The sequence below is a fragment of the Cavia porcellus genome, unplaced genomic scaffold (genome assembly GCF_034190915.1).
Source record: "Cavia porcellus strain 051 isolate PalLab524CR breed Dunkin Hartley unplaced genomic scaffold, mCavPor4.1 scaffold_33, whole genome shotgun sequence".
Taxonomy (NCBI): Eukaryota; Metazoa; Chordata; class Mammalia; order Rodentia; family Caviidae; genus Cavia; species Cavia porcellus.
Genome location: NW_026947516.1, coordinates 3,786,409 through 3,804,590, shown reverse-complemented (window position 1 = coordinate 3,804,590; position 18,182 = coordinate 3,786,409).

Here is an 18,182-nt window from a genome sequence, read left to right as displayed (position 1 = left end):
CCCAAGAGGAAAAGACAAATTTCCCAGTGCTGGTCTGGAATTCCTTTCTGTTTCTCTTGTGTACCCCTTCACCTCCATATACACCTGGGAATTGGGGCTCTGCAGCTCAGGAAAATGCCCGTGTCATTTTCAGGGGACATAACTGCTTTTTCTGGAAAGAGACTGAGCAGCCAATTAGGGTACACAGCTGCTCCAGGCTGAAGACATTGTCAGTCGGTGACATTCGGCTCCAGATTTTCCAGCAGGTTTCAGCTGGCCACGGGTTCTCTGGAACCTGCTGTAGCTACAGGGTTTGACCAGAATGGATTTTTCCAGCTACCTAACAGTGTGGTGAGCAGTTACCATTGCCAAATATGTGGCTCATCTTCTCTCTAACTGGGGGTTTATTACAAAATGCATTTCCAATTAGTTGGTGATTTCTCCCACTCTTCTGCTCTAGTCTCTGCTTGTTTGAAAGCAGCACACCAGAAATTTTTCTTTCTAAGTTCATAACCACAGATGGATCTTTCCCTAAGCCTCCTCCTCCCTTTCTTGTATCTCCAGCCTCTGGTAACCAGCATTAAAACCCCCAAATTCTATTCCATGTAGACTTGACAATTCTATTCCATGTAGACTTGACTTTGTCTTTTGTGTCTGGTTTATAGTCCTTTTCATTTAATTTAGGTTCCTGAAAATCACAAACTTTCATTTATTACTATGGCCAAATAATATTCCAGTGTGTGTATATGCCACATTTTCTTTATCCACCCATCTGTTGATATGCTAGCTCCCTGTCTTAGCTATTGTGAATATGCATGCTTTAATACCTGCATACAGTGTATAATGATCTGATTACCATACCTTAGCTATATGCTGTGACTTTGTGCTCGGAACATTAAAAGTCTCTCTGTGAGCTATTTTGAAATGTACACTTAATTGGAAACAAAATTATACTACCATGTGATAAAATACTGTTTATGATTTTTTTCTTTTTATTCAAATACACCCCCAACAAATCTGTTTAACAAACTATTTGGAGAGTTAGATGTTTGATCCTCTGAAATAGTGAGATTATGTGTTTTTATTCTCTTGTTAAAATCTGTAAAACTGTTCACCCATTTGGTAATACTTTCATGTTAGCCATATTCTAGCTGAGATTTTCATGGAGCATTTCTGACAAGAGTTGTTAAAATACAAAAAAAAAAAAAAAAAAAAAAAAAAAAAAAAAAAAAACAGAAGACATCTTTCTTAGTTACTTTTTACTCATTGCTGAGACAAAATAGCTGATGACCAAAGTTAGGGAAGGAAAGTTTATTTCTTACAGTTTGTGGAGGTTTCAGTCCATACTCAGTTGGCTCCAAGGCAGGGTGGCATGGCTGGGGCACAGATCATGGCAGCTGCAAACAGAAAGGCAGAAACTGGCAAAATAGACACACCTTCTTCCTGCCATTACATCGCATCCTGGCTCCACTCCTATGTGGGTGGAGCACTCACACCCCCAATCCAAGCGCTAGACAATGAACCAGTCACAAATGCATAATGCAAAGGCATGAGGCCTGGGGGACACAGACATAAACCATGACAACATCTCTACTGATGGGTTGGCCATTGTCATCACTTCTTCCTCGAATTTCATATTGGAGGTTAATTTTCCTTATCTTAAAAAACTATCCACAAATATCTCTCCTTTCTTAAGCCAAGCCTGACAATACATGGATATAATCCCAGCTCACTGAACGATTAAGAAACTAGAGTAACAAATTTGAGTCCAACCTGGCTAACTAAGTGACTAACCAAGATTCATATCACAACAAAAGCAATAAAATGTTAAAAAAGAGCTGGGGACGGTGCTTCACATCATTAAAAATCAAGAAATTTAAGTTGCAGCATTGTAAGCCAGGGCCATGGACTTTCTTTGCAAACAAAGAAAAAAGCACAGCAAAATAAAAGGAGCAAAAAGAAACAATATGCAGAGGATAGACATGGCTGCATGCTAATAAAACTTTATTTACAAGAACAGCCAAGTGACTGGGCCATCCAGCTGAAGTCCTCCCTAGGGGATCCTCGAATGGGGAAATTGCTAAAGAATCATAGTTTGACCACTTTACTGCTATTTTAACTTAACTATCATCCAAGATACATATTTCTCATTACTGGTTCCACGTGATTCTTTCATGGAAAATATTTTGCAAATGTTCTTCTACTATTATTTTTCTAATGGACAAGAGCACGATACTGCTGTAATTTTAACAATCTACTAATGCACTGGAGTGAAATAAGGCTACACTTTGTCCTAACACAGCTTTTCATATTATAGGCCGTCTGGCTCAAAGGCAAATAATTTCCAGTGAGACAGTCATCAAGGAGTGTCAGGACAGGGTGAAGGAAACCAGTCCTTTTAGAAATCATATGAACACATTAGGTAATTAAACATTTCTCAAAGAACTCGTGCTGCAGACCTATTTAAAGAAGATAATCTGACTTAAAGATATAAGTAGAAGGTGCATTTTTTCTAATGTTCCATGTCACAAAATAAATAAAAAATATTCTTGGAAAATGCATAACTTATATAAAAATAATAAGGAAGTTATCCTTGACCTTAGCACCTGGCAGTGACTAACTACTCAGAAAGCATTGTTTGTGGGTCAATGTGCGCACTGGTCTAAGAGTTGGGCAGTGCAAATATGTATTTCTGTTTAAATAATGGTGGTGTGTTAATTTTTTTCTCTTTCACATTTTTCTACCTGGAACCATATTCAGTGATTTGTATAAAATGATAACCCCTGCTTCAGAAAATCCAGTGGATATTATACTACACTTTGCCTTGAAGTACTGTTCAGCAGTCTTTCAGAGAGGTTGGATTAGTGAAAGAATACTTCTCCTTTGGTGCAAATAATCTCACTTTTTCCCCAGTTTTCCACTTAGTACATATCCGATCCTCATTGTCTTCTTATTGGCTCTGTTTGTAATCAATTGCTGGATCTGTGGAGAAGTCCTACAAAGGCTTCTTAGAAGTCTTATCCACAGCATCCTTGGGTGAGCTCTCAGCCACTGTTGAAGTCAGCGGTTGTATAGAGAACAGTTAGAATCAGGACATGGAGCTTATAGTATCCTTTTATGATGTCACCCAGAGTTAACACAAGAAAATGCAGGACATCTATCCACAACACCAAAGACATGGAATATTTAGCCAAGGGCCTAAATCCCACAGCAATGTCCCACAGGAGTCCAGATGAAGACCCAGAGCTCATGCCAATGTCTCCCATGAGTCCAACTGGAGGTCCAGAGCCCACGAGAAGGACTCACACCAGTCTCCTTTATGGATCTACACTGGGAAGGCTCAAAGGTCAGCTGTGGAAGCCAGAAAGTCTATGCCAGCAGGATGAAGGAGCTGTGCTGGTGGGATGAGGGTTCTACGCTGGAGCCGAGAAGTCACACTCACAACAAAGAACAGGGCTGTCCTAAAAAGCACCCCAGCCTTCATCAGCGAAACCGAGGCCCCAAGCTCCTCCCACAACAAGAACAGTTGGGTACATGCCAGGAAGCCAACATGACGAGTTCATCCTGGAGACCAAGTAGCACAGGTCTTCCCCTCTCGAGCTAAGAAGCAATGCTCGGTGTGAGGACCAGAGCTTCTCCAGGAGAACCAACGGCTCAAACAGCAACTCGTAGGAGAACCCACAGTGCCTCAGTGCCTCAATGCCTCCCTTCTCCTTCTCACATCTCTATTTATGCTGGAAACTTTCCTCAGATAGAAGATCTATGCTCAGCACCATGATGACTTAATTCAGCAGGGGTTAAATTGACCACCCTAGTTTTTAATCTGTAACAGCCACCTTTCAGGATTTTGAAAATGACCTGCATTTATTTCAGCTTTCCAGATTTGAGTCCACAGGTCCTACTCCATTCTTTACTCTTCTGATCAGTACTGTAAGTTAAAATATTAATTCTTGATTTCCAGCCTGATATTAGATTTCACCACTCTGAGTTTCCTTATCTTGATAAATGACCCACCGCCCTCCTGGTGCCTCACAGTAGACACCTAAATCATCATTAAGGTGACTTTAATAGTTGAAAAAGCAATTCCATTTTAAACACGCATCTCTTCAAAGTCGTCTGGATTTCTGAATATCGCAGAGATGAATGTGAGTTATTTCAGTGGAATAGGTTTCAAACCCATCCAAAGATCCTGCCAATGTCTCTGTATGTCTCATAGAATTGTATTCAGAGTCAGGCAAAATTAAAACAAAGTTAATATAGCTTCAAAGCCCAGCTACTAGCTGGCTCAAATTTGATCTTAGTTATCCAGGCTCCCAGCTAGAACTGGCTCACCCTGGAAACTCTGAGCATTGTTCTCTTTATTTTAATTCATTTCCTTCTCATTAGAAGGCAGATGCAATTGTTCTATATTCAAATATTTGCAGTCCAAGAAAAAGAGAGGGTGAATCTTTGGTGGGTGAGCTTTTGTCCTTTTATTTCAGAAGTTTTGCTGTGTCAGTCTGTCAACATAAGAGGATTTCAGGGCATGAGAAAATTACAGTAGTCTTAGGACTGTCTTCAACAAAACTGGGTTTTATTTATTAGTGAGAAGGAGTATGAAGAGTGGGGGAGAAAATAGAACAGGGATTGTCTGAATGAATAGAGAAACATTGAAATTATGAGTTGTTTCTCTTTCCTCAATGTGACCCATGATGATCTCATGATGAGCGGAAATTGAGTGAGAAATGCTTGCTATTGAGCAAACTGTAAATCCACACACTGTTATCAGCAAATGTTAGCATCACTGTCATCATGATCATAATCACCATCACTGCCACCATCACCATCATCATCAACACTGGCAGTCCGACTCCACTATTGATATCAAGATCCACTATTAAAACATTCCGTTATCTTAATAGGTCATATGTGTCATGTTACCACCTTGCACTATTATCCCAGCAAACAGATGTGAAAGGAACTGAATGTATATGACTCAAGTCACCTCTTGACTGGGTGAGTGTTATAGATTAAGAACTGGTGGTCAACTTAATGCCAGCTGGATTACATCAGCATGCATTGAGCCAAGATGCTCCACCTGAGGAGAGTTGCCAGGATAAATAGGTGGAGAAGAAGGGAGGTGTGGAGGGTTGAGGTGTTAAGGAGGCATTGTGGGTTCTCCTACGAGTTGCTGTCTGAGCTGTTGGTTCTCCTGGAGAAGCTTTGGTCCTCACATCGACCATTGCTTCCTGGCTCCTGAGGGGAAGACATGTGATGCTTGGTCTCCAGGATGAACTCGTCACACTGCTTCCTGGCACGTACCCGACTGTGCTTGTCATCGGAGGAGCTCCGAGCCTCTGTGTCACTGAGGATGGCTGTGGTGCCTTTCAGGACAGCCCTGGTCTTTGTTGTGAGTGTGACTTCTTGGTTCCAGTGTAAACCCTTATCCCACCAGCACAGCTCCTTCATCCTGCTGGCATGGACTTTCTGGCTTCCACTGCTGATCCTTGGGTCTTCCCGGCACGGATCCATAAAAGAGACTGGTGTGAGTCCTTCTTGTGGGCTCTGGACCTCCAGTTGGACTCATGGGAGGCATTGGCCTGAGCTCTCCATTTTTTATCTGGACTCATGTGGCACATGTGCTGTGGGGTTTAGACTCTTGATTAAATAATCTATGTCTTTGGTGTTGTGGATAATTTCCTGCATTTTCCTGTGTTAACTTTGGGTGACCATTATAAAAATATTATAAACTCCATGTCCTAATCATAATTCTTCTCTGTGTACAACCTCTGACTACAGCAGTGAGGTAAGGCATGAAGTTGCTAGCTACCTTCAGAATGGGACCTTAAGCATCAGTAGGGATCTGACATCTTTGACAATTTATGTAGTTCACGTTAGTCATCTACTTCCTTGATGGATCTGGAATGCCGAATGGCCTAGGTATACCAAAACTGTCCTCATTCTGAGTCATTTTTATCACAGAAGTTCATTTTAGAAAACTAAACTATGATACTTTCTTCATTAACCTGACACTGCCAAAGAAGATCAAGAAAAATTCTTTCTCATGAGAAAATGGTTAGACCATTAGCAAGAGCAAACCAAATGCCCTCGCTTCTCACAGGGGTGTGTGCTCCTCAGCCAACACTGTAAGAAATGAAGTTTGAGTCACAGTTACATCCAGGAGTTGACAGAATGTCATCATACCTTTGATCCTAGGATTTTGTGAGCCTGTCATGATCATGGACTCTTAGATACTCTCAAAGCCTGGCTACATATTGCTTGCTTGTTAGTTGATTCATTTGCAAAATTTTCCTTCTATTTGTGCTCAATGCAGGGTTATTGTTATTGGATTCATGTGTACCAAACTTTGACTCAGTGATTCAAGGTGCAACAGAACGTTAGCATCTACATAACTCGTTCTCTACAATAAAATGCCTCATCGCACCCATTAACATCACTAGAGACACAAATTCACATAATGCAAATGTGGACAACCCTAATAGTTAACTGACTATGCCACCTTGAGTGAGAAATGACCAGCTGAATTGGATCAGCATCGTTCTGAGTGTGGAGGCATTTACTGAATACAACAGTCCCACATGAGAGTGACTGTCACCTGAATGGTATACAAGCAGAAATGAAGAAGGAAAGATTCTTTCTGTTTCCGTGGAGGAGCTCGAGCCTTCGCCTGCATCCTTGACATTGTCTCCTGGTTTCCAGTCCAGACCCTACAGCTTCCTAATGTGGGTTTCCTGAGACTCTGAAATGAACTCTAGCTCTTCAGACTTTGACTGAATCTTTCCAATCTCCAGTGAACAGACAGTCCTGTTACACTCTTCCAAATCTGATTCTGTAAGTGGTCACTGTAACAGAATCCTGTAAATTCTTACATATTGGAATATCTTGCATTAAATCTGTTCCTCTAGTAAGTGTTGACTGATACAACTATGATGTGGAGAAAATGCAATACTTCTGTATAGTGTGCTGTGGCTTTTCTAGACATTCCCCAAAGCATCATGCATCCACAGGTGGGATTTTTTCAGAGGTGACTGGATCTGCAGTGTGTGCTACTGGGATTGATTACGGTGCAATGCTAGGCTCAAGGGTGCTAGGATTAAGGATGCGAGTATTGGCCACTGTAACTACCCTGGATAATATTTGAGGGATAGAAAGAGCTGGGACTGTAACCTTGTTTGCTTTGCTGGTTAGCACTTGGCATAAACTGTTTCTTCTGTAGGATGCTCCTGTGGTACTCCACCTTGCCCTGGAGCCAGCCAGTGATGGGCTGAAACCTTTGCAAACTGGGAACCTGAATAAAGCTTTTTCCCCTGTAACTGTGGGTGTCAGCTATTTTGTCTCTGGAATGGAAGAAAAATAACTAAGACATGGTATAACTATTTGGAAAAATGTTCTCATAGTCCCTCAAATAATTAAACATGGATTTGTAAGCACAAGTTAGGCTTGTCATTCCTACTTACATGTAAGAGAGAAATGAAAATCTTTGCCCATGCAAATTGTGTGCTCAAACATCGTTACCAGTGTTCTTTATAACAGTAAAACATTGAAAAGAACTTACATGGCCATCCACATATGGGTGGAAAAGCAAAAGATGATATATCAATAAAAGGGAATATTATTTGGAACATTATTAATTAATAATATTAATCAATATTGTTAATTAAGAATCAACCAATATTAATTAGTAATATTTATTAATGATTAATATTAAGAATTTGATGATTAATTTTAGTATCATAATATCACATTATAGTAAATGTAATTATCACTAATATAATGATTATTATTAATATATTATATTAAATTAAATTGTCCAAATTATAATATTATTTGGAATATTATTAGATCAAATGGAATTTGATGCATGCTACTACATATATGAACTCTGAAGATACGATAATTTTTTAAATGCCCAAAGGACTATGTATTATGTGATTCCATTCATAGAAATGTCCCAAATAGAAAAATAGATTGAGACAAGTATTGATTGGTGACTACTAAAGTTTAGGGAGAGAGGAGCTTATGAAAATGATAGCTAAATGGAATTGGGATTCTTGTTGAGTTGTTAAAAACATTCTAAAATGACCTAAGTTGATAGGCGCATAATTTTGTGTACATACAGCAAATTATTGAACTTTAAAAGTCTGAATTTTCTGTTATATGAATTTTGTTGTGTGAATTATGTTTTGTAAAACTGTTAAAATCATTCTAGAACAAGTATAGAACAGCTTGGAACAGTCTCTTAGTTTAGATTGCTGGAACAAGATGTCATTGTATTGAATAATAGACATTAGTCTTAAACAGTCATGGAGCTGTACTCCAAGATGTGAGGGCTCACAGACTTAATATTGGGGAGCTCCTTTCTTGATTGGTAAATGGGCACCATTTCATTGGGTCCTCAAATAGTGCAGAGACAAAGGACTCTGGTCTCGTCTTTTAATAAGACAGCAGACCTGATGGCATCCTTTTATAAAAGAGAACAAATCCTACCATGAAGTTTTCATCCTTGTGAGTTCTTCTAATCAACTGCCAAAAGTGGCTGTGAAATCCCACAGTGCTGTGGATTAGTAATGGAGAATGCAAACTTAGGTGGTCACACACATTGGTAGGATGGTAAGGTAGATAGGATTATGCCAGTTAGCTAAAAACAGCAAAAAACACATCTTGAGACCAGGATGCTGAATGAAACAAGCCAGACACAGAAGGTTAAATATAGCAAGCCTTGTCTCGTACAAGAAACGCAAAGTATACATAATTTACAGAGCAAAATACAAGACAGACAATCAGAGCTGAAGTAGACTTGGTGGAGATGGGGAGGAGAGATAGGGATAGAAAGAGATGGGCAAGCTTTGTAAGGAAATTTAAAAGGATCAAGACGTGATACGCATATGGACACATCCGCCATGATGAACGTATTCAGCATGCATCACAAACATATATGAATGAAAGATGAGATGACCTGGGACTCTTCTAACTTTACTGAGAGGATTGCCTCTCATTCCACAGTGGAGGACACCTTGCTAGTACCACAGAATTAAATTCTCTGTGCCCAAGAGATTTTCCCACATTTACGAGTTCTCTGTTCCCTAAAGCATACCCAGAGCTGTCTTCCGTGCTGGCTGAAGTTGTTGTTTACCTAGCAGATAGGAACTGGCTATGATTTCATCAGGTCCACAGTGCAGTTGTAAAGACACCCACTTCTGCACAGCACTGTTTTTTCTTTAATTCTCCTTCTTAACCCTTTACCATTTGCAAAAGTTCTATTTTAATTTTTTTTTTTTTTTTTTTTTTGGTCTTATTGAGACAGGGTCTCTGTATGTAGTTAAAGTTGGCCTTGAGCTCACTTTGTAGCCCAGACTGGTCTTGAACTTGCAAAGATCCTCCTCCCTCAGCCTCCTGAGTGCCGTGATGACAACAATACTTGTCTTTAATTCTGTTTTTCCATTTCCCGTTCTGTCTCTGCCCTGCCCTTTATTCCCCCAATTATTTAGAAAAAATCAAAATGTTCTATGTCCTGTTCATCTATCTTTTATTTTGGTGAGTTTCTCATATAAGAGAAACCATTTCATATTTAAGCGTGTGTGTGACTGATTTCACTTAATATTACGGTCTCCAGTTGGCATCCACTTACCTTCGAATGCCTTAAAGAGCGCATTGTTGGTTCAGTTGCAAACAGAGCACATTTTCTGATATCATAGAACCATGAATATCTGCCTTTGTTTCCATAGAATTGGACCATTTGAGAGAAGCTGGCATCACAAAGTTTATGCATTCTCTGCATTTTATTTTTGTCGTGGTATACAACTGGCCTCCCACAGAATATGCTTGCACTGTTGTCAGAGGAGAAATGAAAGTAACTAGGTAGAAATAATGAGCAATGACTTCACATCCTAAAAATCCAATGGACGGTGTAATTATCTCGTCAAAGACACTAACTCCATGGGAAAAGGCTTCACACAAAACCCCACTTTGATGCAACCTCCTCTCTGGTGGTCTGTTTGATCCCAGGATAAATAAAACACAGCATGACCAACTCAAATGAATACTTAACAGGGAATTCTTAGTTTCTTCAATCCAAGCCTAACTGTGCCCCACAGTGTGCAGCCCGAGAGTTTCATCTGCATTTTAGGTCTGGAAAGAAAATCAGAGTATGCTGTGGGTGATACAGAACCAAACCAAACCCAATGGAAGTTGCCATAGATCATGGCATAACGGAGACCCGTCTGCAGTAGGTCCTGGCAGTATTTGCAGAGCTCTGATAGATAATGAGGATTGTTTTGTGCTAATTACTCAGACACAGGAGCGTTTAGTTTTCAGTAACGATATATTTTCAGTAAACTCCTTTCTTGACTTTACCTACCAGTAGACATTTATTCCTGCAGTCGATATTACAACATCCACAATTCACAAGGCTTGACAAAACCAAAGAGAAAATCTTCACTTGAGGCTTTGATGGCATGCCCATTTTTATTCCTAAAAATGCAAATAAAAAATTCCTTTCCAGAGCCCCTTTTGAACGAATGCTACTTTCATGAATTCTTTTGGTTTCTTTTTCTTCAATTCCCCTCTGGCCTCAAGGGTAACATTTTCTGAATTCACTCTGGATTTATAAGCTGTCCTATAATTTCAGTGCTCTGCAGAGAAAGTACTTTTTGCTGCTTTAGGAAAACTCAATAATAAAGTAGGTAAAGTGGTCCCTTGGACCACAGGGACTGGCCCGGGATGCTTCAGGGATAAACAAAATCCACACGTGTTCAAATTTTGTCTTCTAGAAAATGGTGTAATATTTGCATATTTGCATTGGACAATGCATCTCTTCTTAAATGTACACTCTTAATCATTCATAGATTACTTGGCATGCATAATAAAATGTGAGTGTTTCATAGGTAGATGTTATACAGAAGTGTTTTGGAAAGAATGGCAGGAAAGAAAACCCAGTACACATTTAATACTGACATGCTTTATTCAGATATGTTTCACACAAAGTGGAATAAATCTGCAGGTTCCTAGCCATGCCTTTGGATATGAAAGGAAATTTTGCTACGTTTCTTTGAATTTAAGACATTTTCTTTCTCAGTAAGATACGGCCTTATTTCTGAAAAGGCACAAAAAGACATTGTTAACTAACAGATGGAAAAAAGTCTCCCTATTATCCATCATTTGGTTTTATGCCTATTAAAGTAGCAGTTTTTGTTCAATTGGTACTAAATCGTGGTCTGGAATAACCAAGGATCGATAGTTGACTATTGATGGTCTTGGTCAAAGATGGATCAAGAATAAAACAAGCTCAGTCTTTCAACTGCTAATATGTCTCTCCACGCCCTATCAGTCAGCCTCCCAAACAGGACTTTACGCCACAGATTACTTTAGGATCTCTGTGGTACCCAAAACAACGGACTCCTAGTGATACAGGGATATGAAACTCCCAAGCTACTAGATGTCCCAGTATGGGTCTGTGTTCTCTAAAATCCAAGAATGAATTTTAGGAAAAACAGAGGTCAAGAGCAGAATATATTTATTGAGATAAAGAAAGCTTCTGTCTGAGAGAGAGAGAGAGAGAGAGAGAGAGAGAGAGAGAGAGAGACAGACAGAAGGGGTCCGAGAATGTTGCCAAAGACTCTGTCTTTTCTAGGGGCTTTCATAGAGCAAAACCACCAGGTGAGGCAGGTCCAAGGGGAAAACTGGGAACTCACAAGGTGGGCATGAGGTGGGGCAGAACTGTGGTCAACCAATAAGATTAACTGCTCAGGTAAAATTGATTAAATCAGGGACCAATGAGGAAGCCAGTCACATAGCAATCAGGCATGAATAACAGAGCTCTTCCTGTAGGTGATTGGATGGCCACTCCTGGCTTCCTCAGGGTGACAGAAACCTATTTAGAATATCAGTTCCTGGTGCTTCTCCTTAGGAAATATTTGTTGCCTTTGATTTATCTTTTGTCTTGAGGCCTGGCCCAGGGTGGGGGTATCTGGTCTTCTGCACTGGCTTCTTCAATGGCCCAGCCCTGTCTGACTGTCTAGAATATTTCTGTCTCACTCAGCTGCCTGTAACAGTAGTGTAAATCCTCCTTGGTACCTGCTTATTTTGCTTCATGATGCATTTCTGCAAATCACTGGTACTGTGTGAAGCTGTCCGTTCACCTTTTTACTGTGTAATACTCTAGGGTACAAAACTATTAGCATTAATGGGTGGGTAGTTATATCTATGAACATGACTTTGCTTCCAGTTTTGAGGGTACATACAGCATGGAGGTAAACTCACTTTGTCTTCATTTAATGACTGTTTAAAGACTGACAAGTTTTAGGAGATCTTTTCTGCAGTACACAGTGATTACCTTCATGGCACCTTCTGTTCCCCTAAATCCCTTTCCCGCCATTGTATATCTATGTTAGTCCAATTTGCAGCCATTGGTCACGCATAGTCCCTTGTACTGAAATAAAAGGAAATTAGTTGCAAATTAAATATTTCACTCCTCCTCCACAGTTGCCAGAGAGTAAGTGCTCCTTTTTCCCCCGTGTTAATGAATCGTATGCACTAGAACATTTTAATCATCAGGGGAATCCCTGTTGCACGTGGGTATTCTACATCCCAGGAACCTGAGTACTGGGAGTCTGTTTGACCACCTTAGAAGCCCACATGAGTATTTCATAGCATCCTGCACGGGGGTTTAATTTGCACTTGTTGGGTTGTGACAAAAATCAGAATTTATTTTCGTACATCTACAGAGTTTCTTTTTAAGAGATCTTTTGCAAGCATTATGGCAAGCGATATGGACACTGATTAAAATATAAAGTGAGAAAGTCCATTCACACTAGCTATTACCCTTCCAGGTGTCTTCCCAAAGGGGTTAAAATGTCATGTTCCACCAGCATGATTCATAATAGCTAAATCATGGAAGCGGCCTACATGTCCAAACAGATGAATGCAGGAAAAAAATGTAGGATTTATGTCCAGTGGGTAAAGAGGCCTAAACTTGAGTCCTTTGGAGGAAGTCAAATGTTCCTTGAGACCAGTATGCTAAGTGACATAAATCAGAGACATGTGCTTGAATACCACATAGTTTCTTTTAGATGAGAAATAATCTGACTTGTTCATTCTTGTAATACAAAAAATGAGACCCTTATACCCCCAACCTCGAGTCCAAAAATGAGGCAAGATATGTTTTTTAAAAAAGCAGTGCTGATTTATTTTATCCTGGGCCCAGCGACACAGTGCAAATGGAGTTTGCAAAAGCTGTGTGTTTCCGTCAAATCTTTCCAGACTTTTTGTAGACAGCACGGTTTACAAAGTAAGGGGTTATGGGTGTGGATCAGGAAATGAAAAATCCTTGATCTTCTAAGGAATGAGGAAAACCTTTGTTTCCCTTTGCAGAGGACAGAGAAGACTCACAGGAATTAACAATCTTATATCAACTTATTTTAGCACTCAATTTTAGATAACATCTGTTGTTTGCAGAGGGTAGCAATGGTTAACATATCACTTAGGTCAGATTCCCAGGGATTTACAGTTCTTTACAGAGGGGAACATTGATTAACATATCAATTAGGTCACCCAGAAAAAATGATGCATACAGAACAGTATGCCTACATTACAGATACTTTGGTCATGTAACCTGGGCATAACACAAACATAAAGAGGCTCTTTTTGTAGTGTACAGCATTCATGAAGACCAAAATGAAAGATAATGGAAAACAGGGAGCTAGATCTTTCTCAAAGGGGAACACATCAGATCAAGGAGGGGAAGGAGGTGTTGGAAGGAATTAGGCTATGTTATATGGCTGCAACAACCTCACACTATGGATGTAGTGCTTACATACTGCAAAAAGGTCCTAAGAAAAATGCCTACAAAGCCATTTAATTTTATTTTGAGCCCACTGTGCTTTCTCTCTCTGTCTGTCTCCGTTTCTCTGTCGCTGTGTCTGCATCTGTCTCTGTCTCTTTCTCCTTTGAGCTACTTGAATATTTGAAAGTCTCCACGATTCCCGCTTCCATATCAAGCTCCTAGCAGATTGTGTTGAATTTACTTTTTCGTCTCAAAGAATTTCTCTCCCACTCACTGTTCAGTGACCACTTTTAAGCAGTTATAGTTCAAGATAAAGAAGTGGGTTTCTAATCTTTAAAGTTGGCATTTTTTTTTTAAAGAACTGTTCACAAAATATTTGCATAGATCAAGGACCTGGAGTGCTGGTTTATTGATATGGATGTTTTACTGCGGGCTGTAATAAACAAGAATAGTCTTTGCTCTTCAGTAGGAATTGGAAATGTAGACAGGAACATCCAAATGAGTTCCCACAGTGTCTAATTTTCGGGGAAATCAGAACCCTTTCATACAAATTCTAGAAAGAGTAGGAGGCTGTTATTGTGCTTTTAAAAAGACTTCTATATCATCTCAGGTCAGTATTTTAAAAATTAATAGGGAATCTATCAAAGCCTATGTATAAGAACTGCTTTTGCATTTTCTCATGATTAAAATTACATGCACTATTTCTATACATAAACAGATTACAGTATCAACGACATTATAATGTAGGCAACTGAGACTATCTTTGCATAGCAACAGGCAAATGAACCGTTTGGTGCGAAAATATCAACAATGCCATCAGCAACTCAATAATTAGGTACCTATTTCAGTCCTTACAGCAAATATCTTTAGGCTAGACATGAGGAAAACATATTATCAAAATGTATTATGAAACAGACCAACATAAACAGAAGTTGAAGATGTGAAAATATTTCCATGCTCGACTCTAATTTTTTTTTTTTTTTCTGCACTGGAGATTGAACAAAGGTATTCTGCAAGGAGCTACGCCTCCAGTGTATGTATATTTTTTTTAAATTGTGAGTTAGGGTATCATTGGGACACTCAATGTGTACAGAGGGGCCTCAGACTTGCAATCCTCCTGCTTCAGCCTCAGAGAGCAGTGGGATTATTTTTTTCCACAATTAAAAATAACAGTCTTGTTTCTTCCCCTGCATTAATGTCCCTAGGAGCCAGCTAAAGTGTGTTTATTTATTTCATCACTAGTGTTCCAAGAATAGCCTCTCTCATCCGTAGGCATTACTTGGGATAATTCTTTAAGCAAAAATAAAATGCTTACTAAATCTTCATTTTACTATGCAAATACAGTCATCTGTGAGAATAAAAAGTTTGCACGTCAAGTGTGTAGAGAATAGCTTTGAACATGTATGACCCAGGTATCAATCAGCTACTATATCAGAAATCTTTTGATATCAGGAACAAAATATTAATGAAATAAACTATTGGCTGCCACTATTAAAAAACTACCTATTACCATATCTACAGTCTGCAAACATTGGGGAAGATGCTTAAATCACCTGAAAATCAAAAATGTTTATATTTAAATACTGTATGTGTGGCATACGTTTCATTTTGAAGTAGAAAATAAGTGACAGACAATAAGAACAAAGATACAGGAGAGTGACTCTGTCACATAAATGCTTACAGCATTTGTTTAGGGCAGCCCCTTAGCAAAGTGCATGGAAAGGCTTGGAGATATACTAAATTTGTCTGTGGTCTAATGTGAGGAATTAGCATAAAGGGAAATAACAGAAATGTGGTAATAAACAATCCTAAAGAATCTGCAATACCAAAGTAACAGTTAATTCTATGGTGCATATTGATTTACCAATTACGTCTTTGCTGTAGAAAATGATCATTACAGATAATGACCACATACACAATTTATATCTATGGTATAAAAGATCACATTGATTCTTGATAATTGCTTAATCAATATATTTCTAATTTTCTCTTTTTAAAATCAGTTTACTTGGTATACTTTTGACATACATAATGATGACACTCATCACTGGGAATTTGTAGCTACACAAAACATAGCAATTCTTTTTCTTATATTTCTTTCCTTTCCCTCCAACTCTCCTTCCCCTCTCCATTTACAAAACTTTGCTTATAAATGTTTACTTTCTGTCCTTTATAAAATTTTTTAATTGTAATTTTCTTCCTGCCTTCCCCTCCCCCTCCCCTATTCTCCTTTCTATTTGAAATTTTATTTTTTCCTACTTCCCAATATGTATTCTCTATTTTACCTCATATTTACTGTTTGGATTTCTCACATGAGATAAACAATGTGATATTTAGCCATGATTGTCTACTGGTTTTCTCCAATAAAACAGGAGAGAGAGAGAGAGAGAGAGAGAGAGAGAGAGAGAGAGAGAGAGAGAGAGAGAGACAGAGAGAGACAGAGACAGAGAGAGACAGAGACAGAGAGAGACAGAGAGAGACAGAGAAAGAGAGACAGAGAGACAGAGATAGAGAGAGAGACAGAGACAGAGAGAGAGACAGAGAGACAGAGACAGAGAGACAAGAGAGAAACAGAGAGAAACAGAGAGAGACAGAGACAGAGAGAGAGAAAGAGAGACAGAGAGAGAGAGACAGAGAGAAACAGAGAGAGAGACAGAGAGAGACAGAGAGAAATCATTTCATTTAAATCTCTTGTGTACGTTTCCAGATCTAGAACTTGGTATTGACCAAAGAGGTAGACAGTGAACAGGATTAGTTAAAACTCATTGAATTGAAAAATCCATCTCCTCCATCACCTTAGCCTCAATAACATCTGTGGCTTGTAGCTATCCTGTTGAATAGTTCAGGGCCTCATCACATTATGTTCTAGAGGCTAAGCAAAGAATATTAACAATAACTTCATTTTTCTGGCAAGGGCTTTTATCTAATTGTCTCTACTCAGGTATCTTTTACCTCGTATTTACATTCTTAAATACTTGCAATTTTTAAGTGTCAGTTTCATGACAAGTGATGTTGTGTAAACACGGTCCTGGTTTGTTATCTTTTAACAGCTTTGTTAACTTACAATTTTCTTTGCGCATGCGCATAAAATACAAAATTTAAAAGCATTTGTTATACGCACAGAATCATCTATGACCAATTGGAACATATTTATTACTAGTTCAGTAAGACACTCCATACTTTTTTCATTTTAAAAATAAAAAAAGACTGAAAATGATAATCCAGGATTTTAAAACAAGCTAACAGGCTATTAACAATGGTGCATACATTGCCTATTGATGTCTTCAAAGTAGTTGCTCAGATTATGAATGCACAAACCAATCCTTTCAGTGAACTAGTACAGATTAGTAGTATAATTATCATATATTTATATATATTGTTTTCTTTTCTCCCTTCTCCCATTCAAGTTATTCTTTCCTTTTGAGCAGTTTCTTTCCCATTCAAAATATCCATTGTACATTTTGGAAATTATTTTACCCTTTCAGATTTTTACCCTAAGAAGGCAACTTGATGTTTATGCCTGAGAGTTCAATTTGTTTCACTTATGAGTATGTTTTAAGTCGCGGCCATTTACCTATAAAAACCGTGAGTTTATCCATCTTTTTAGCTGAGTAGTACTTCATTGTATAAAAGTACCACAACTTTTTTATCCATTCCTCAGTTGATGGACACTTAGGTTGTTTCCAAGATCTGGCGATTACAAATTGTGCTGCTATAAACATAGGTGCACATATATCACTGTGGTATGATGCTTTCTGTTCTTCTGGGAATATGCCTTGAAGTGGAATAGCTGGAATAAATGGGACTTCCAATCCCAGCTTTTTGAGAAATCTCCAGACTGACCTCTACAATGGTTGCACCAGTCTACACTCCCACCAACAGTGCAGGAGAGTTCCTTTTCCCCAACAGCTTCTCCAGCATTTGTTGTTGATGGTTTTCTTGATCCTGGCCATTCTTTCAGGAGTGAGACGGAATCTCAGTGTGGTTTTAATTTGCATTTCTCTAATGAGTAATGATGATGTACATTTTTCAGGAATTTATTTGCCATTTGTATTTCTTCATCTGAGAACTGTGTATTCATCTCAGATGCCTATTTTTGGATTGGATCTTTGAATTTTGGGGGTCTGATTTTCTTTTAGTTCTTTATATGTTTCAGGCAGAAGTCCTTTGGATTTTTTCAATTCTTTATGTGTTCTAGGCAGAAGTGTTTTGTCTGAGGAACAGTCAGTTACAATTTTTCCCATTCTGTGGGATTTCTTTTCACTCTGTTGGTGATTTCTTTTGAAGTGCAAAAGTTTTTAGTAAGATGAGACCCCAATTGTTGATTCTTTGAAGTACTTCCCTTGCAGTTTGGGTTTTATTCACGAACTGTGGGACTATCCCTATGCCTTCAAGATTTCTACTGCCTTTCTCGTGCAGTAGA